We start from the raw sequence: 23,445 nt of genomic DNA on the forward strand, positions 1-23,445 counted from the left end.
AAAATTAAATTAAACAACAATGATTAAATTTAATTATTGAAATTATTATATTATTATTATTATTATTATTATTATTATTATTATTATTATTATTATTATTATTATTATTATTATTATTATTTTACACCTCGCATAATCTATTCCGACCTTTGTGCCACGTATCAGACTACTGAAGTGAAGTTGGAATGGACCATGTATGGTCAGGGCATTCACGAAACAAGAGGGGAGTCTTAACTTTAAAATATATTTATACATATTACACAACAGAAAGAACAAGCAAATTACGTTACACTTACTAAACAGAACATATAACTTTTAGCTATATGTATATACATACGTGCCGCTTCTTATAATGCAAAGTTTGCTGACTTTAGTAACACAGCTCTCCCCTACTGAACGGTCGCATCCACTGTTAGTAGTAAGTGGGTGTCTGGTCTCCTATTTCAAAGAGTAAGTGGATTCCGAAATAGAGATATTGGAATCTGGAGAGAGTCAGTGAGATAGAGAAGATACAGGGGGAGGCAAATTAAGTGACAGAGTTTCTGGGCTGCACTGTCGGACCACGTACATAAACTGGATTATTGTAACTTTTCATCCAGCACATTTGTGTTGACAGCATTATTTTTAACTGCATTGCTGCATCTTTCCAACTAGATGAACTGGGATAGTTGGAGATCTCACTTCGTAAGTTCAAATATGTAATTTTCTTGGGAAAAAAAAAAAAAAAACCTTAGGGAACGATCATGCTTAGTAGAACAATAGTTTCCACCTCTACCTTAAAACAAAAAATCAAGCTAGATAGTTACGTGACTCTGCAGCATTTTATTTATTTATTTTTTTTGTATAGATTTGTTAAAAGTACAGTATAGCTGGTCGCTTGCTTTCAGTATGCTTGTGTCTATTTCACTGTTTTTATGTACTTGTATAATCTGTAGTAAAATGCGACGTTTTCTATTTCTGTACTGTAATTTATTTTGAATAAATTTGACTTACATAGTCTTTGAAACTAATAAGCAATGCCCAATGCGGTATTGAAGGACATTTAATACCGCTAATGCCACTCATTTGATGTGGACTGAAATTGGAAATTGCTGTCTTTCTAAATTGTGTTTGTACTTCAGGTATAGCGATTCACAGGTTCTGTACAGTGTTTGAAGTTCCCGATGTATGTCATAGTCCACCACTAGGGGGTGCTGCTGACGAGAGCTTTGCCTTGAACCAGCGATCTGTAGAGCAGTGGAACAAATATGAGCGTGTGACATTTGATTCACGTCGTGTTCAGTGTTTGTATTGTACAATTGAGTGTTGACTACACTTGGTTTCTTTTTAACCCGGATTTGTATAAAATACATAAAGGTATTTCTGTAATAACTTTTTTTTGTATTGAGAAGAAACTGCCTTGACAAAAATGTGTCTATGGAATAAGCCTTGTGAAACAGCAATATATTTTATTACCGGTTGATCATGAAGGTGCTTTTTATTTATCTATTTATTTTTATAGTGATAGCACACATTTAGTTAAAATATACATATAACGTATATGCACATTACGGCATGCAAGGGGTTGTCAGGAAATCAAAGTCGATAAAGACAGACAAGGCATTGTGCCTGTGGAAGAATCAACTTCTTAGCTCACAAGTTAACCCTTTAATACCACTAGTTATTTAGAGAATGTTCTGATTGATTACATAAAGTTTGATAATAGTGAAACTGTTCTACATTGTAACTGGTACAACAGTATAGAGTAAAGTTCCATACTTTAAAAAAAACAGACTTTAAATCTTGAACACTTGTTAGTAACTGGTGACACAGGGTTCTTTCTCAAGAGGTGAATATCTAGTTCCAGATATATTATGCTATTTGTTTGATACATTTAGCTTTATAAGCCATCATATCCACATCATCTTTGCAACAGGAGGGACAACATTATAATTGATTTAAAAAAAAAAATAGAATATAACATGATTTCATTGAAAGAAAGACATAGGTCCTAAGAAAAAGTCAATTAACAAAGAACAAATAAGGAATATACAGGAATATAGTCAGACAAGGAATATACAGGCATATAGTCAAACAAGGAATATACAGGAATATAGTCAAACAAGGAATAAACAGGAATATAGTCTCAGACATGTTGCATTTTTCTACTCTGGTGCATTATGAGCATTAGCAGTTTACTCAAAGCCTCCACTAGTGTTTTCTACTGTTATAACAACCAAACGTTGAATTGACAACAGCTGGCAGAAGGCACAGGTGTCGTTGTCCATCCACCAACAGCCCAAAGCACCTTTGACCATTGTTCCATAGTCCAATTTCTGTGTTTTTGTGCATATTTTAGCCTTTTAGTCTTGTTCCCCTTTCTTAACAGCGGTATTCTTACTGCAACACATCCTTTAAGTCCTGATTTCAAGAGTGACCTTCGTACTGTTGATTTGATGGACAACGACACTTGTGCCTTCTGCCAGTTCTGTTATCAATTCAACGCTTGTCTTCTTTCTATTCCTTAAGGCTGTTATCTTCAAGTATTGCTCATCCTTCTTAGACAGCTTTTAGGGTATTCCAGTCGCGGCTTTGTCAAATACAGATAATGTTTCTCAGTACTTGTTGATTATGCTTCGCATACCACACTTTGAAAATCAAGTAATGCAAGCTATTTCACTCGATGTTAGAGAACACCAGTGGAGGCTTTGAGTAAATTGTTGCCGCTCATAATGCATCAGAGTAGAAAAATGCAACATGTCTAAGTCATTTGCACAGCAGTGTGTGTGTGTGTGTGTGTGTGTGTGTGTGTGTGTGTATATATATATATATATATATATATATATATATATATATATATATATATATATATATATATATAATATTAAAAAAACATGTTTATACAGGTTAGCCATTCTTTAACATTTCTGCATTAATGTTGTTTAAAGCAAAATTGTATTAATGAGATACAGAATACCTGAAAGAAATTCCCAAGCAAAGCCCTTCCCAGGCCTTTTACAGTAGTTAACATTCTGATTCTTAAAATCAGTGATGTCCAAAGAACAACCCTGAAACTTCTTTACATTCATACTGCCAAATTTCCACATATTGACTGCTCAATTTGTTATTATGGTTGTGTTTGTGCAGTTTTTACAACTCATTGTAGAAGCAGTTCAAGTTTAGCGGCTGTGAAACACAGCCCTTTCTAGGAGATAAGAGATCAGGGCAAAATCTCTCCAACATTAAACACTGCGTACTTGACTCTTTTTGTGACAGGAACATCTCTCCTGTCTTTGTGATGCCTCCAGCTGAGGCTGGGGGCCTCTTACTGTGGTTAAGCTGGCTGTGGAGTTCTATGAGGTTTTCTGAAGAGGGTTAAGACAAAGGACAGCTATTAGTAATGCATTTATAATGTCACCGTATGGTAGAGTAATGACTAATCCCCTGAAGCGATACATTGCTTTGAGCGCCACTCAATTTATAATTGCTTGTTGAAGTGTCTTTATTTAGACAAATGCTCACAATTAAAAAAGGGGACATCTCATTATCACCTTTGGAGTATAGTAAAAAAGCAGCATAATAAATTTGATATGATTTATTTTATGTTGTTTTTGTTTTTTTAATATATTTTTCCAGGTTGGAGCAATGTATCATTGCCAACACGGTCTCAAGACAAGCAGTGACAGAATACTAAACTGTTGGAGGCTGACATGCATTGGAAAATTGTGAAAGAAAAGATGTGTTACAGTAATCCACAGCACTAACCAAACTTAACAAAGGTGTAATAATTGAGGAGCTGATCTGTAGTTTAAGATCTGTATTCCAATCTGCTTGTTTTATAATCATGAACCTAACAAATGAATTAGCCCTACCTGTAATGTTATGGGGGGTACCATGGTTCATCTATACCTATATTTGATAGAAGTTTCATTTCCTACTGATAAAGGTATTAAATAAGTAAACTTTATTGAAACGTTGTATTTTACCTGGATGAAATTACTTCTCCATTCAGAAGTTGTTTTGAAGTTAAACAGGTGGGCAGTAGGATTCCGCTTTGCAAACACTGACTGAGGAATGGTCTTACAAGAGAGCTGATCCTAATAGAAAGGGACTGACAGAGATTGGTCTTCATTGGGAGCTGGTCTGTATGTGAAAGGAGTGACAAGGAGGGCTATTGCTATATTGCCCAAGAAGGAATGCCCAGGGATTGTTGGTAGCATTTACTCAACCTGCAAGTACAGTACTTTTTGCTGCATTGAAGAATCATTTTATACCTTGTGTTTTGCAGTTGCCCAGTGCAATAGGCTCAGACACACATAATATATTCCGAGTGCTGCTTGCCTTCACAGGTTACTAGCCCCAAGTAAAAGGGATTGTATATAACGTGTGTGTGTGTGTGTGTGTAATATATATATATATATATATATATATATATATATATATATATATATATATATATATATTGTGCCTATAGAAAGTCCATACCCCCTTTCAAAATGTTCACCTTTTGTTGCCTTATAGCCTGTAATTAAAATGCATTACAATTGTTTTTTTTTTTTTTAGATTTATCTATACATCCTACCTCACAACTTCCAAGTGAAAAAAATATTCTAGAAATTTGTAAAAAAAATTAATTAAAAATAAAAACTGAAATAGCTTGGGTGGATAAGTGTCCACCCCCCTTGTAATAGCAATCCTAAATTAGCTCAGGTGTAACCAATCGCCTTCAAAATCACACACCAAGTTAAGTGGCCTCCACTGGTGTTAAGTTGTAGTGATTCACATGATTTCAGGATAAATTCAGCAGTTCCTGTAGGTTCCCTCTGCTGGGTAGTGCATTTCAAAGCAAAGACTCAACCATGAGCACCAAGGCACTTTCAAAAGAACTCCAGGACAAAGTTGTTGAAAGACACAGATCAGGGGATGGGTATAAAAAAAACATCAAAGGCCATGGAGAACAGTCCCTTGGAGCACAGTCAAGACGATTATTAAGAAGTGGAAGGTGTATGGCACCACCAAGACCCTGCCTAGATCAGGCCATCCCTCTAAACTGGATGACTGAGCAAGAAGGAGACTGATCAGAGAAGCTACCAAGAGATCAATGGCAACTTGACAAGAGCTGCAGGTTTTTATGGCCAAGACTGGTCAAAGTGTGCATGTGAAAACAATACCCCAAGCACTCCACAAATCTGGCCTGTATGGTAGGGTGGCAAGAAGGAAGCCATTACTCAAGAAAGCCCACCTTGAATCCCGTTTGAAGTATGCAGAAAAACACTCAGGAGATTCTGTAGCCATGTGGCAAAAAGATGAAAAGCTTTATTTTTGGTGCAAACCCAACAGTGCATCACACAAAGAACACCATCCCTACTGTAAAGCATGGTGGTGGCAGCATCATGTTATGGGGATGTTTCTCATCGTCAGGGACTGGGGAACTTGTCAAGATAGAAGGGAAAATGAATGGATCAAATTACAGATTAGTCCTTGAGGAAAACCTGCTGCCCTCTGCAAGAAAGCTGAAACTGGGACAGAAGTTCACCTTTCAGCATGACAATGACCCAGAGCACACAGCCAAAACTACACTTGAGTGGCTAAGGAACAAAAAGGTAAATGTCCTTGAGTAGCCCAGTCAGAGCCCCGACCTAAATCCAATCGAAAATCTATGGCATGACTTGAAGATTGCTGTCCATCAATGCTCCCCAAGGAACTTGACAGAGCTTGGACAGTTTTGTAGAGAAGAATGGTCAAATATTGCCAAATCTAGGTGTGCAAAGTTGATAGAGACCTATCCCAACAGATTCACAGCTGTAATTGCTGCCAAAGGCACTTCCACCAAGTATTAACTCAGGGGGGTGGAGACTTATCCAATTATGATCTTTCAGTTTTTTCATTTAAATGCATGAGGCACTGACACAACAAAATGTGAAAAAAGGGGGTATACTTTCTATAGGCACTGTGTATATATATATATATATATATATATATATATATATATATATATATATACACAACACTGTAAAGGTCTCAGATGTGTTATTTTGAAAGACTTCTATGTTTTGGCAAATATCTAAAGACAGGCTCACACTTTTATGATCATTTCACTGGACAATGAAATTATCCCTATGCTCTCAGGGCCTTCTTTCCTGTCAGCAACCAACTAACTAGCAGCCAGTATCATGCTTTGACCCAGAAAATTCAAGACACTGTTTGGTGAAATTACCTAGAAATTTCAAGTATAACACATTTCCTGAGAGTAAGACATGTAAACTTAAGCGTTAGTATAATAAACTATGTTTGTTATAACACATGTTTCTATCAAAACTCCACATTTGAGAACTGTGTACCAGAAGTGCAAAACAGGTTTGATTTATGGGTTTGTGGCTGTGAACAGAGGAAGAATAAGCCAGCAGAGGCTACAGAAACGCCCTACATAAAGCTATAGGACCAGGAAGTCTTTGAGACTTTCAGGTTAGGCGTAGAGTCAAGATCCAGGTATAACAGGCCCCGATTCTACGAGACTCATTGCAGTAGCCTCTGTTTATGTCAGTTGATATTATGATGCTGATACATATATAGTCAGGAACATTTCAGAGTTACGGAGCATGGAGATACATTTAATAGGCAAATTACATTTAATAGAGAAAAGTGTAAGGTACTACACACGGGAAATACAAATGTGCATTATAAATGTCATATGGAAGAGACTGAAATTGAAGATGAAATCTATGATAAATCTAGGAGTTTTTATTGACCCAGAAATGTCTTCGTCTAGACAATGAGGGGAAAGCCATAAAAAAGGCCCACAAGTTGCTCGGATATATTGTGAAAAGTGTTGAATTTAAATCAAGGGAAGTAATGTTAAAACTGTACAATGCATTAGTAAGACCTCATCTTGAATGTTGTGTTCAGTTCTGGTCACCTCGCTATAAAAAGGATATTGCTGCTGTAGAAAGAGTGCAAAGAAGAGCAACCAGAATTATTCCGGGTTTAAAAGGTATGTCATATGCAGACAGGCTAAAATAATTGAATCTATTCAGTCTTGAACAAAGACTATGCGCCGACCGGATTCAAGCATTCAAAATTCTAAAAGGTATTGGCAATGTCGACCCAAGGGACTTTTTTCACCTGAAAAAAGTAGCAATGACCAGGGGTCAAAAATGGAGATTAGATGAAGAGGCATTCAAAACAGAAAATTGGAGGTACTTTTTTACACAGAGAATTGTGAGGGTCTGGAATCAACTCCCCAGTAATGTTGTTGAAGCTGACACCCTGGGATACTTCAAAAAGCTGCTTGATGAGATTCTGGGATCAATAAGCTACTAACAACCTTGATAGTAAGGTTTGGCATTAGTCATAAATGCTTATTAAAGCACATGTTTTTCATTTCTGGCTAAGGTAACTAATCGTTCAATTTGCTACCTGCTGCTTAATTTATCAAAATGTATGTAAATAATAATAATAATAATAATAATAATAATAATAATAATAGGAATAGGAAACATCCAGCTGTGCATAATAAGGCTGTCATTTTATCAAGGGTTTCTGGTGATTCATCAGGGTCAGCAGAAACCTCAGTTAGAATTATTGCCTTACAGTATATGTACAGTTTTGGTGTACATAACAGAAATTGTAGAACTAGCAGTGTTTAGTTTCAATTCTTGAAAAAATGTTAACAAAACAGAATTTAAAAAAAATGTAAAACAAGTTTATTTTTTAACAGTTGTTTTTAAACTTCAGTGTTTTTATTTTATTAACATCACTTAGCTTTTTGCACATTGCAAAAGTGTGTTTTAGGAGTGGTGGTTCCTTTCTTTTTCTAGGCTCTCTCACCACAGACCCTCTGCTGAAAGAGGTGGGAGTGTTCTTAGACACAAAGACCCCTAGTTATCCTTTTATAAACCGTGGAACACAATGTAGACAGTCAGAGAGCAAGTGACACAATTACACATTATTGTGTTGGAACCTTGTGTTCTTACTAGCATACTGACAAATATTCTAATTTGACACAATCTGACCAGGAAACAATAATGACTAATGATTCAAGCAATACATGTGATGTTCAGGTTTGCTTTGTAATTATTAAGCATCCATGTAAGGGAAGTTTGTATGAGTTTGTCAACCTGCTGCACGCTGCCTACACCCCTGATACTGCTAATATCTTAGGTACCATTTAAGCCAATCATTTCGATGTTGTTGAAACTGAGGGTAAAATTGAATGGCACCCTTTGACCTGTGACCTCAGATGGCCACCATTTTGGGGTCAGGTGACCTTTTTGACATGTTGAGAATATTTTAATAGAATTTCAGAAAGACTACATACTCAGTACTGTCTAGTACACATACAGAGATTACCATACAATACCCATAAATCAGTTAGGGTAGCTTGAGTATATTATTATGGATATCTTATGTATAGCAAATGTATGCATGTGTGATACAAGATATGTCATGAAAAACTAATACATAATGTGTTTCAGTCATGAGAGCTATACACGGGAAGGATTACAACTTTGCCCACGGGCTCGGTATGTCATGAATCATCATGACATCCGCTATACTTGTTAATGTTGTACCATACTCTAATGTGTATTTGTATTTCCATTCTGAGAAAAAAAAATACTATGTAGCAAAAAACCTGGAAAATCGACCACTTAATGGGTTGGTGACCATCTGTGAATCCTGTCTGTCTCGTCGAAAATGGCTATTATTCCCCACAAACTTTGCTTTTGTGACCAGGACAGTGATATTTCAAAATATCACTATTTCCAATGGGAAAACGGGCAAATGTGTGTCTTTTCGTTCACATAAAGTCAGAAAAAAACAACATATCAATCCAAATTAACATGTATTTATACTAAAGTAATACACAAATGACTACAAAAGATTTAGAAGTGAGTAGTTTTTCGAGATTTGCGATTATACTGTAAACACTGGAAACAGTGATATTTTGAAATATCACTGTCCTGGTCACAAAAGCAAAGTTTGTGGGGAATAATAGACATTTTCTATACTTTTGAGGCATAAGCAATTAGGAAATAACACTTACTACCCAGGAACAAAAATTGTGTTACATAGTGCTATCAAACAGAGTTTTGTTTCTGATCTGTATCAATGCAATCTGCCCTGATGGCATGCCAGTCTTGAGGCATGTTGCTAGTTTTTAACCAGGGTGGCATTTCGAGAACATTCTTTGCCTTGCACTGCATTTTGTTGTTATAAAATGAAGCTATTACTTCCCAGCTTACACCTGTCAAAAGCCCTAAGCTCTGTTGGTGTTGATTGTTCTTTAAAATATGCCTCAAGGCATTGTCAGGTTGCTATGGTTTCATCTAGTCAACTGGGAATTGGTTAAAGAGCCTACAGTCTGCCATGGAAATTTCAACAAAAAAAAAGTCTTCAGAAAATAAAACTTTTTCTTGTGCCGTCTATAAAGGGTCAATTTCTGCAAGTTTATAGGTTGCCACAGAAACAAAAGTCGGGTGCAAAATGCTGGTTTTGTGTCAAAACCTGCATTGTCCTGACAAAATAATGGAGGCAAATGATTTTGAAGAGGCTTGAGTTAATCATGCATCAGGAACCAAGTCTGGCTTTCCAGAAGTTTAATTGTATTACAATATAAAATGCATGAATTATGACTAGTGTTAAATCTTGACCAGAAGCCATAACATGGCTCTTCCTGGTAGCGGAACAAAAGTTTGCCACTGCTACTCATATTTATAATATTTAATGATGCTGCAATGTCCCAGGAGAACATTTGCACAAACCATTCAACTTAAGCTTTACTTGACCAAATTTATATTATAAGCCAGTTCAGGTGCATACAGAGGGTCCTCATAATTGTGTAATAATTGCACTGTACTTGAAAGGTAAAAAATATTTGTAGACAACAAAGAGTGTATCGGAGTGAAATGGCATTCACAAACTCAACGGACTCCTCTGAGAATTCTATACCACAATGAGAAAGTCAGATGGACAGTTCCATACCACAAATAGTTTAATAACTATGCGCTATGGACTTCAAAAACATTACTTTGTTGACTGATTCATAAAGAAAATATGGACTGCAGACCTCGGCTCATAGTGGGGAACTAAAGGCCCATCAGGAAGAACTATAGTTACCTCCAGGGGACAATGCCCTCAGCTTGCGGCTTTGGGCATTATAGTCCCCTGTTGGTAACTATAGTTCTTGCCTTGGAGATCATAGTTTCCCAAAGTATGCCTCCTCTCCAGTCCATATTTACTATATATAAATATACAGCAGAACTTCATTTATCCATAGCCCGTTCACCTACGACTTAAATTATCCTCAGCTCCCTGACGAGTTTTATTTCTGAAATACAGTACATTATTGCCAATGTAGACTTAATGCCCATGGTGCGCACACACACACACACACACACACACACACACACACACACACACACACACACAAAGACGTATGCATCAGTCTAACTTGAGTCGACGCTAAGACAGTAGCGCTACAGATGTGAGGATTCATGTCTTGGTTTGAACAGCAAAAGGATTGTGTAAAATTAGTATTAGCATTACTTAGTGAAGCCCAGCAAACATATTTTGCCTCACTGAAACAAAAGACTGTAATGGACTTTGTTAAGGTTCAGAAGAACAACTTGCAGTAGTGAATTGTTTAAAACAAGCTGTTACAAAAGAAAAAAAAAACTTGTTGGGACATATTTTGTTGGAATGTATGACAAGTTGAAATTACACAGCAGGCTTGTTTATTTAGTTTTACAGTTTTACAAACAAAAATAATTGAAAACTGGCAACACCTACCCTATTGAAACACTATAAACACTATTGAATATAATTTTCTTCAGTGTCAAAATTGTTTTGATTTTAGTTAATGAAGGTAATTTTTTGTACAATAGTCACATTTGCACTTGCCACAGTGATTCCAGTGTGATTACACTTTGCCTCTTTGCAAAGTGTCCTTGACAGTGAGTCATGACTTCTTGTAATGTACACACTGCAGTTGTTTATTTCTTATTTCAATTTCACTGGCCATATATACAAAAAAAAAAAAAAAAAAAAGATTTGTCACTCAGAAATCATTTATCGGACGAGCTTATGTCATTCTTTATACAGTATTACATTTGATTAAGAAAAATAAATACACTGCTTTCCATGACGGCCAGAACAGCCACACTGGAAAAAAAACAACAAAAAAACAGTATGAAGTAAGCCATGTAAAAGCCAGATTCAACTAGGATCTTGCTGATAAACTGGATATATTTCATAAGAAAAAGATTACTGTACAAAATGTAATGAATCACTATTTTACAGATACAGTACTGTACTGTTCATATTCATATACAGATATGTTTCTATTCTAAATGTATGAATATGGTTGTAAGATACTCTGGGGCTGTAGGAGGATACATACAAAGTAATTTGTGGCTGCAAAACACCCATATTGCGGCCAAAATCGACTTTTTGCATGTGCAAACCGTGTTTAGTGGGACTTTAGCGGCCACAAAAAAATGCGGCGTATGTCAAGAATGGTTTTCACCTGCTGTTCTGCACCCGCTATCAAGTTAGCACTTTGCCATCATTAATCCATTTAAATGATATTGAAATGTATTCAAATGAAGAAAAGAGCTTGGAATTGGGCAGGGATGTGGATGCTAAGCGGGCGCAAGCATATAATGAGACGTAAGGATTTTGCCTTGCACTTTGGAATTGCTGACCCTCCAAAAACTTTGCACCTCCTCTGATGGAGGATGCGTTTGGAAGGCGTTATCGTCTCACCCCGCAGGTCATCCTAGACCTAATAGCTGAATTTCACCTTTTCATTACCTGCTTGACTGTCCTCCTGGTAACGCCGGCAGCACTGACTTTCTCCACTATAGAGGACCATATGGCCTCTTTGGTAGCATAACTGGTGTTGGCTAAGGTGTTTTTAAATAACTAATGCTGAGTGACCTCAGTCGTAAGGACTCTCAGCTCCTCCTCAGAAAACATTTATTTTCTGTGCACCAAGAGCATTTTGCTGCCCTTCCTCTGACACATTTTTTGTTTGGTTTGATTTTCATGCTCCACAAATCTCATACAGCGCCTACTGCTCTCTGTACTCCTAACTCACCTCACCGCTGGGCTCTAAGTGTAGCCTCTAAATAGCCTGATGCACAGGCAGCATACATTGCAACCCTCATTATCTTGATTGTGGCTCGTGTGTGTTGAATAATTTGTATTGCTCTTAAGCTTACACAGGCTGCAGTGCAAAATAACTGCCTGGCCGCTGGCAATTTGGATTTTGAAGCAGCAATTGTTTGTACTGTGCCTATCCTTACACCAGCTGCATGTTGTAAGGGCAATGAATAAATAAATACAACATCTATGCAACTTATCTCAAATACTGGAATAAAATCTATTAAACAAACAAAACAAAACTCACATGAAAACACACACACTCCACACATGAAAAGGAAAAATAGTTTTAAAATCAAAGAGCCAGTTCATGTTTCTTTCCGGAATGCTGTGTGCTTGTGCATTTTGTGGTAGTTGTCTGTAAGTCACAGTATTATACTTCTTGAAATCTATTCATATATTTGTTTATTTATCTATTTAACTGACAAGTGATAGAGAACTCGGACAAAGACAGACAGGTTTCTTTGCATTTGTTCTTCCACAAACTGCATCACTGACACAGTGTAAAACAATATTTAAGCACAACTAGTATCACTTATTGCAAATGAATGATATTTAAAGAACCATAAGTGATGATATCAAATTGAAGTATGGTAAGCAAAGCAATGACGCTCTGGGGCCAGTGACTTCAGTGTTCTCTCTGAAAAAGTCTAATTGCTTTGTCTAATGCAGATATTGCTATTGCTTTGTGAAATGCCCTGTTTGTTTACCTTCCCTTTCCTTTTTTTATTTTGCAATAATTTTAAGTGTTGTTGCTCCAAAATTGAGAGTTAATTATTTAATTAATACAATGATTATTGACTCCACATACCAGAAATAAAAGATTTAAACCCTTTTTAATTTCCATTGATAACACAATTTGTAAGTAAATCCAAGATATGCAGCTATGCAGTGCTGGGATATTTCCTTGGGGATGCATTTCGTTTGACCCAGACACCTCAAAAGCCCTGGTGTGAATCGAGCTCAGAACCAGATTGGCACTTACAGCTGTTTTTTTTTAAAGGCTATTATAGCATGCAGTGTTGCGTGATACACTGCCGTTACAGATTCTGTCTCGTCGGTGAGATGAGATGAGGTTAAAAGCTCTAAAACTATGAATGTAAGTGATCAGTTGGGGTGTGCAGGGTTGCTAGTTTGTGCTCAGCCTTAGTCCTATTACACTACTGAATCACCAGCAGATCTGCCTCAGACCTCATCTTGTATTTACTAGGTGTCTTTCTCATGGCAGGGAGTATCATTGTAGGTGATTTATGAAGCTTTCTCAGTGTGAGAATGAAAGGGAGTTCTAAGATTACCATTATCAGTCTGACGCACTCCAGCATATGTCATGATTTCTGACTTTAGAGAAAGTAGAAATATCCTCTATGAAGGGATTGTAAGAATGGGCTCATAACAGATAGACTACCTGCGTTGGTTTACAGTACAGAATTTGTGTTGACAAGAACCAGACATTTTTTAGATTTCAAGAATGTAAGATTGAAAATGACTCATTGCGAATGGGCATGTAAAACCTGCCATGTATAAAATGGATTTCAGACTGCTTTGGGAAATCCTAGTTCTGTATAACCAGTGACATTTTTCTCATAATACTTACTATAGAAATTCCAGTGATAATAAATATCAGTAGTTCTTTTGAAATGAGAGCTGATCATAAACCACCTTCAAAGAGATGCAAAAACTGTGTTGAGTTGCTTCTTGGTCCATTAATAATCATCATTAGAAATAATCATTCTGGAAATAGGGTTTAACATGCATTATACTCTTTCATGTTATTTGGTATTTATTTGACAGATACAGTACACTCCAGAGGTTCTCAACTGGGGGTCAGCAGCCCCCTAGGGGGCCTTGAGGAAGTTTCAGGGGATCCTCCAAAAATAAACTACAGAATGTATTGTTTTCCCTGCATGCTTATGACACTCTGAAACCTGTTAGTTTCAGCATGTCATCAGCATGGCAGAAATGAACGCGTTCTCAGGGTACGGAACACGTTCTCAGGTTACATTGGGCTAATAGAGCTATTTCAGCAGGAACACGACAGATTACAAAGTAGAGGAAAAAACGTTGGAAACACAATAAATACCAGATATGGAAACATTTTTAATTCGACCATTAGCATCAAAACGCCATTGGGATTCCAGAGTTTTAGTTACTGTTGAATTAGATTTTCATTGACTGTGTTTATCCTACAATGTTTTTGAACATATTAAGAAATAAGTACCATAGTATTTATATAACAAATATTGTAGTTCTTTATTTATGGGTGAGCTTCTTGGGCTGATAGTCTTGCCTCAGTTATTTTCTTGTGTACAGCAATTCATGCATTTTTTGTGTTTCCATTACACAAGTAGGATTTATTTGTCCAGGCAATTATCGTATTTATGATTTTCAAATATGTGCACATGCAATCTGGTCTTTATCTTATTTTAGTTGGTTTTAATAAATCATTTTGTTCACAAGTGAGGTTTATAATTAAAAATCTGTTGACTGTTTTCTATAGTGTAATAAAGGTTTAAGGCCACAACCCTTCGCAGGAAACAAATCCCCTCAGACACATTTCTTCTTAAGTATCTGGTGATATGTTTCTTGGGGTTATTTAGGTTTCCTCTGACCTTGGTCTTCGTCCTCATAACACACTACAGTATCCTTTGTAGTCAGTCGGGGAGTCCTCAGTGGCCTAGAGTGACATGCCTTTGCAGTTGTAAAAACCCACCCCCTCCCATGAGTTGTTGTTATAGTCTGTCTCAGTTTGGACCATGGAAGAGAGGTGAGGGCCTCCAGTGTTTAGACATGTGTTTTGGATTATTCCTGTATGAGATATTTTGATCTTGCGCTCTCTCTCTCTCTCTCTCTCTCTCTCTCTCTCTCTCTCTCTCTCTCTCTCTCTCTCTCTCTCTCTCTCTCTCTCTCTTTCTCTGGCAAAGGAAGAGTAGACGGCTGTTTGAAGGTACTTTTTTTATTACCAGTCTTGAATTAACATGTCTGTTATTTGGCCTGTTTATGCAATCAAAGTGAAAGAAATAAGAAACACTGGATATGACGTCTTGTAAAACCATACAATGCTTACAATTTCATATACAAGATGTTAACAGCAAATCACCCAAGTTATTAATAAGAAGAGTATTATATCGCTTAAATTAGGAATGTGCAGAGTAAGGAGTCTAAACCAGTTTCCGTAATGAGTGCAGTGATTTTTCCTAGTACGAGTAATACACAAGAACAAAAAAGCACATATCTCATACTATTTTTTGGGGTGCACTTTCATTTCTTATTTTCAGTGGTAAAAATATACATTAGGACTTAAAGCAATCAAAATTGCTGTCAGATTTTGTTAAATCACTCTGATCACTTTCTGAGTGCCAGAATACTTTTCTATGGCATATTTTTGAAAAATAAAAATAAAATAATAATAATAAACATATTCACCTTCTTGTGTGGCATATATATTTAGACCTCTACACATAAATAATTAACTTTTTATCACAAATGGGATTATATTATATTTCCAAGTTCCTTCCGTTTCACATTCGTTTCGACATCCGCCATTTCAGCTCTTTTATGCATTTTTTTGTATATAAAACATTGTGTAGCTCTGCAACTGTACAAGCTATTTCAATTCTGATTAAAGATTTGAAATCCTCAAAAATTGTGCATATCCCAATACTCTAATGTTTTTGAAATTTTATTATTATATTATTAATAATATTATGTTTTTTTTTTTTTTTTTGAGGCATTGCTTATAAGATCTATAAAACAACCTACAACAAAACAGATATCTTTGGAAAGGTCTACTCAATACATTTCTATTGATATATTGTGATTTATGGTTATCAAACTACAAGCACTAAAATAGAAAGTTGTTGGATGCATGCACAATTTATGGTCATTCCTGGTCGGTGGCATAGGGTTAATCTTGAGTGGGACATGCAATGCAGGAAACATGTGGGCATTTAAATCCTACCACATAAAAGATGTTCATTTTTTTCTGGTAATGGTAAAAAAATGTATATTATACTCTGTGTTAGTAGTTTAAGGTGAATATAATTACTTTACCTCTTTCCTAAATGTAAAAAATACAACTCAAACAAATAAACAAACAAAGAGGTTGGCACAGGTAGGAAATCCGGAACCGAGTACCTGCCGTAAAAATAACTGGATACCTGGGTCTTTTTGGGGTAACAGTTATAAAATAAAATCACAAATACTAATGTTTTAAGGGCTTCAAGAAGCTGGCGGTTGAGACCTATGCATCCCCACACTGAAAGTGTGTCATTTCCCAGAGCATTACACTGCTGAAAATATTGCAAGAGCCTTACATTGTGTAGTAGATTAATTTTGCATTGCTGATAACAGTGCACGACAATGCCACTAATATGAATTTGGCAGGGCAGCAGGCTGAAACAATTCCCAATCATATTAGTTGTGCTGGTCACACTTTGCAGTTGACTGAAATCGTTAAACACACTGATAGGGTTCATCACTCGCTCGCAGAAACCTATCAGTCACTTTCACCACTCGCGTGTTGCATGTGAAACACTACTCGAGAACAAATACGCCTTGGGTTACCAAAGCAATCTTTGAAACAGGATGTGTTTACACGATGTAACTCCACATACGAAATGATCGAAACAATCAACAGGCAGCAGTGGCAGTTCTGTTTGATAGGAACAATACGAAGCCAGTTGACAGAAAGAGGCTGATATTGAGTGACAATGACTAAGACTAAGATAATGAAACCCCTGGCTGCAACAACAACCTGGAAAATGTGATTGCATCCATACTTCTTGTAGCTATTACACTGCTTGTGGATAGCTTGAGGCACCAGCTGTTTCGTAACTTTAAAACAAAAGTAGGAGCATCACTGCAACAGAGATGTAATCTCTCAGAAATTGCGTTTGATGACACGCCTCTGATGACTGATAAATGTTTCAATCCCCAATTCAGATCGCTGTCATTCATACAACATCAATGTCCCTGAACCTTCCCATGCGAACACCAAACCTAAACAACTGATAACCACTGTCAACATACTGAGCAAGAAGCTGACATTCCGGAGCACCACAAACCAGTTCAAGTGTTGCTGCGCTGGTGCTGGTAGAAGAGACAACAGCCTGAGACAAGATCTAGAAGAAGAAATTGAATTTTTTTTTTACCTCTGCCAGATGAACTGGTGACTAAAAATCCTCTAAAGTGGTGGAAAATTCATGAAAAGGTATTTCCGTACCTTGCCTACTTAACAAGAATGTAGTTGGAATTTCCTGCCACCAGCACTTCACCAGAGAGTGCTTTCTACAGCGGGACTAGGCATGCAGCACTCGCACCTGCACATGCAGAAATGATAATTTTCTTATATCACAACTTGGGAAAATTATCAGAATCAGCCTTTGAGACACAAGAGGAAGACAATTGAAGAGTCTCATTCCATGCAGGGTGATGAAACTGAGATGGAAGAATTGGGAGAAGAGATTGAAGACATAGATATAGCAACATCTACCCGGTCACTCAGTAGAAGAAAAAGAGAAGAGGCTGGCGATGCATTTCCAGAGGACGTGGATTAGATTATGAACAATTAAAAATAAAAACTCAAACAGTTTTACGTCATTGAGTGTTTTTATTATTGAGCTTGTAAGGTGACTTATTTTCGTATTTTAGGCTACTATGAAGTAAGTATGTTTGCAATTTATTCATTAGTTGATTTATAAGTTTGATTTAAAGTATGGTTAATATAGATGTTTGTAAATTATTTTTCTTTTTCACGTAAGTTTATCTATAGTGTGTTGATCTACATGATTAGTATGAGAAAGACATTACTAGCATACTTAATGTGTTCCAGAAATATTTTTTATTTAGCCCAAAACAAAATAAATAAACATTTTGTAAGTGTGTGAGTAATGTTATTCTCATACTGATTTAATTGTGTACTCAGCACTTTACGCATTTTGGAGTGTGCATACTTTTTCTTTGTTAATCAACTTCATTAAAATAAAAATTAAAACATGTTTATGGTTTTCAGTCTGTTTTCTGGGGTACAACACTCACAATCTGTTAAGAAACTATATCTGCGCAATAACTAGATAAAGAATTTCGTATCAGAAGCCACACTGTAATTATTATTCATGGATCACAGAGTTATCATTGGTGTCAACCCAACATGATGTTGTTGTGTTGTTTTCTTTCTGATTTAGTTTCTGAGAAGAATAGTCACTGCAGTTATTATTGCTTGGTTTCTTTAAAAGCTTGATATTCTGTCAGTTAAGAAAAGGCTTAGCTAATGCAAAGCTTGTTTTAACGTTGTATTTATTATGCCAGCCAGAGACCCACGCTTACAACTGTGCTGTCATATTTTTTACATTGTATTTAAATTCTCAAATTAATAATCGATATCCAGTTAGTAAAAAGAGACCTGGGTCGAGCCAGGTAATTTAAAATGTGACGGGTACCCGCTCCAGGAACCTTCTTCTTAACACAATCTCTATACTTTTGTGGTATTAAAATTCCTTAAATTAATCCCTTTACTAAACACCAAGGATCCCAACGGTCAAGCGTATTTGGTTCGCTCTCCCTGGATATCCGTATAGTCAAAGAACAGGAACATAGGACTGGCTTTCTAGTTCCTTTTTAAAGGTGTGTGGCCAGGGTTGATTGATAATCAACACCTGGCCACATTCCACACATGGAATTGAATTAGCCAGGAAGGGAAGTCTAACCTCCAGCCCTGCAATACCTAGAACAGACTTAATTCGAAGAAACAATATTTAAAGTAAACAACACGCACTGTTTACATATGAAGGGCTTCCACCCTGCCTCAATGGGGTGGGGGGTTGTTAAGATATAGCAGCACAAGGAAATACAATACTCTTGCAGGGTGGTGTTGTTTAAACTAAAGTCAATTTTTTTTAAATAAGGAAAAAACAGTAAAAAAAACAAACAAAAAACCAAGATCTATGTTCCATATGACACATTTCAGGTTATTACATGTCATAAACCAAATGTGATATTCCACATAGACTGGCACTACAGATTACACTTGTAAATTAAGATTGAAATGCTGTTATCTAGTCATGACATGTATCACTGTGACGCTGCTACAGACACACATTATCTCAGGAATATAGAAGACTCTGGAGCTTTATGTTCTTTTCTGTTTCATGATTTACTGATTGATGGTGAAAAGACAGAACAGAAACAAAAATGTCTGAAAACCCACAGATCAACAAGACTGAACAAACAACTGCTGTGCAGTATCTTTACACATCCTCATATTACAGGACATTGCATATATGCAGCATGATATTCATCTAATGTGACATGCATTTATTCTAAAGGTACAAAACTAGCTTATTCTGTGCCATGATTAGATATCTGGAAATGCAAATTGACACTTTCAATCAGATCCTCAGCAAAGTGGAAACTTCATAATACATCTGAATTGGCAGTTTCTTGGGTCTTGACTGAGGATCTGCAACAGTCATACACTGGACCACAAGATGGTTAAGAGTGCATGGATGACTTCATGTTTTATTCCTGGTAGCTATATAACAAACATAAATCAGCAGCTCTCGTCTTACAGTAGATTAGTGGCTTCCCACGGCACTTCTCATCCTGACCCTTGCTTTTGTGGTTGATTTAATGTCTTCATAGAGCAGCGTAGTGTTCCATCCTTGGCTTGAATTATGAATCCTGTCAGAACTAGATTTCTGCTTCAGTAACAGGAAATATATATGTGTGTGTGTGTGTGTGTGTGTGTGTGTGTGTGTGTGTGTGTGTGTGTGTGTGTGTGTGTGTGTGTTAGAATTTAGTTGAAATTGATGTAATAGTAACATCAAAGTGATTTTGAACACTTAATGTAAGGCCCTATTTTTTACATTCGATACAACTTGACAAGTATTATTCTGTCCAAATGTTTCTATCCATAATAGTTAACACATTTGTTGTAGTCTCCTAGATCTGGCTTAACAAATTGATTGGGTGTGTAAAATTCACTTGGGGGTGATAAGATTGGTGTAAATCCAATTCAAAATTCTAAAAGGTGTTGACAATGTTGACCCAAGGGACTTTTTTGACATGAAAAAAGAAACAAGGACCAGGGGTCATAAATGGAGATTAGATAAAGGGGCATTCAGAACAGAAAATAGAAGGCACTTTTTTTACACAGAGAATCGTGAGGGTCTGGAACCAACTCCCCAGTAATGTTGTTGAAACTGACACCCTGGGATCCTTCAAGAAGCTGCTTGATGAGATTCTGGGATCACTAAGCTACTAACAACCAAACGAGCAAGATGGGCTAAATAGCCTCCTCTCATTTGTAAAGTTTCTTATGTTCTAATACTGTTACAGAAACAACAGTGAAAAATTGAAAGCTAATTATTAAAATACATAATCAGATACACACCTTGCAGTAAAGGACAGAAGTGAAGTTTCTTATCATTGACCATTTAATGTGTCTTCACTTCCAATTCAGGCCCACTCCACTGTTTGTGTGCGTCGTGTATGATAAAGGTCAATCCAAATTAGGAAGCATTTGGCAAGCAGCAGTTAAGCACTGTACTTATAATAACACTGTAAGGCAGTCATCTTCTCATCACATGACACAAGGAATTATAGGCTCATTTTTATCGTGCCACATCAGTGAACGCAGTCACATGATACTGCAATACAAATGCTTAACTACTAAAATAAATTGACGTGCAACAACAATAGCATATTATGGTTCTTGTGATCACCCCCTTCGCCTTACTGTAAGTGGTGGTTTCTTTAGCTAAACGAACAAATGCCTGAGGTAATTGTAGTGCTATTTATTCAAGTTAGGACCACATCAGTGAACATAGAGACATGATACTGCAATACAAATGTAGAACTACTAAAATAAATGGACGTGCTACAACACCAGTATGTTGTTTTTCTTGTGATCATCCCCTTCCAGTTTTAATAATAACCTCCATTTTTTTTTAAAGTAATATATCAGGATCTCTTTTCTTCTCAAAGGATGACCTGGCCAACTCATTTGTGTGTCTTTCTTGCCCTGTTTAGCATTTTCTTAAAGTGCTGATATGCTTATAATGCTGTTTGCACTATTTTTAGTATGGTTCTTGGAACTCACTTCCAAACTCAACATTCTGTAGACACATTATATTGGCAAGATTTACTGCTCAACAGGTTTCCAGCATTCCTCTTAAAACTTAGTTTAGATGTACTTTAGAATGAGTAATGGATACACTCTCCTGAAACAAGCTACCTTTTTATTGGTTTGAGATGAACTGTGCTTAATGTAGTGACTATCAATAGATGTCTTATGATAACACTGCCTTTCTGAAACCTTGTTCTGAAGGATTTGTTACTTTGTAGAAGAACGTGAAGGCAGAGCAAATGTCTGTATGTCTTTACAGTACTTCTCTATCCTGAGGTTTCAAGGGCAAACATGATTCCTGATACGACAACTCTGGCTGTAAATAGCTTTGATTACTTTCACAATTTATAAAGCAAGCAGCAGCGCTCTTAGACTGGCCAAGATTATCAAGGATTATTGCACCCTGCTTTCAAAGAAGAAAGTGCTTGGTCATACTGCAAGTTTCCAACGTTACCCACAGTCCAATAAGAATCAACGTGACTGTATCAAAAACCACGTACTATAATGGCACTCAAGCAAAGCGTGCATTAGTGTGTCAGTGGGTCAATGTGTGTAGCTCATTATATCACATGGTTTTAATGTTGTGTCCTTCCTCAGAATGTAACCCAAAGGTGCATGGTATGTATGTAAGTATGCAAGTTACAATTAACAAGGACAGCATGATGGTACACAGTTGTTTTTTAGGAAAGTATTTAAAGAATGTTTAAGGGGTCAAGTTGTATGTGTGGGAATTTCTAGTTTGTCTCTTTTTCTCTATTTGCTGTCTTGATTTTACACCATCAGTACTTTTATTGGTTTCATAGAAAAACAATTACTCAATGGTTATTGAATACAGTTTACACAATTGGTAGACACATGGGTTATTATTGTGATCTTAAAGAAATACAGGTCTATACTTTGATCTGATTTTTTATTTTATTTTTTTGCGAATGTAAAGCTATGCAAAGGCAACTCTAAACTCGCCTGCAATACAGTCACTTGAAAGGAAAATCTTTGTGCATCATAAAAGGTCAAGCCGACATTGGGCTAAGGAGGTAACACCTCACCTTTAAGTATAACCTTACCTGTCTTTACAGTCAGTGCTGAGATTTGAGTTTACAGTACCTGCCATTTCAGTCATTTTTTAATTTTTTTGGCAGACATGCTATGCTTCTTAAAGCAATGTTTTTTTTAAAGCAAGAAAACAGAATATTAATGTCACTAAGACAGGAAGATAGGTGTGTTTGTCTGTTTCAGTCTAGCTGGGACATGATCAGCTGCGGGTCACCACAGTGGTAGATCATCCCTCCCTTCAGTCAGTTAAACACTGTATTTGAAATGTATTCAGTCCTATTGTGCACTCTAGCCAGCTGTTGTGAAAGCTGCTGTAATTATTTAATGTTTTTCTTTGCTTTGCTGTAGTATCTGGCATTTCCAGTACCTTAAATAATTAATATACTAATGTGATGTTGTGATACATATCACGATACACAGGTCACGATACGATATGTAATGATTCAGATTGGTTAATTGGGTACTTGCATGATGAAAATTAAATGAGATAAGGAGGGTATGTATTCCTACCAATTATAAAACACTTCTTCTTAATTCGGGAACCATTTGGTGAACTACAATGAGCTCTGTTGTGCTTTTGGTGTTGTGTCATGATACAAACGATATGCAATGACTCTTTACAACACTACCAGTAACCTTCAATGCACATTCTTTTTAAACTATCAACAATTTGACCGAAAATGAAATTGCGCAAGTTTGCAAGTACTACTGAAAAATAATGCCTTAGTAGAAGCAATGTGACATTCAAATACTGCCACCTTGTCAGCAGAGCAGAACAATAATGAACTATTTCTCTATACTGCCTGTTGTCCTGGGTTAACATCAAAATAGCTTGCCAACTGTCACTTATCGTACTGCTTTTCCTAATCCCAATACTTTATGTATTGTGGTCAACATAGTTAATTTGAGTGATTTCAGACAATAGTTAACATGTTCATATTGATAAATGCACAATATTTAAAAAAAAAAAGTTTTTTAAAAGTAATAAGGGAGGGTTACTGTCACAGTTTCTGATGAGAGATGAATGCAGCCCTATTTAGAAATAACAGATTTGACTTCCCATATTCTTTAAATAAAAGTGCCATAAATCAATACAGTGTGTGTGTGTGTGTGTGTGGCTATCTAAA

At 36.5% G+C, this 23,445-nt stretch overlaps 1 protein-coding gene across 3 annotated transcripts in view; it reads left to right on the plus strand.

Moving 5' to 3' along the window:
• Positions 1-467: 467 nt before the first annotated feature.
• The window catches only part of LOC121314193 (semaphorin-5A-like), a 135,888-nt gene continuing 112,910 nt past the window's right edge, over positions 468-23,445 (plus strand). For all 3 annotated transcript variants that reach the window (XM_041247203.1, XM_041247204.1, XM_041247205.1), the window contains exon 1: positions 468-684. The gene's annotated coding sequence lies outside the window, so the exon portion shown is untranslated. The remainder of the gene's footprint in view (positions 685-23,445) is intronic.

The sequence above is a fragment of the Polyodon spathula genome, chromosome 4 (assembly GCF_017654505.1).
Source record: "Polyodon spathula isolate WHYD16114869_AA chromosome 4, ASM1765450v1, whole genome shotgun sequence".
NCBI classification, from domain to species: Eukaryota; Metazoa; Chordata; class Actinopteri; order Acipenseriformes; family Polyodontidae; genus Polyodon; species Polyodon spathula.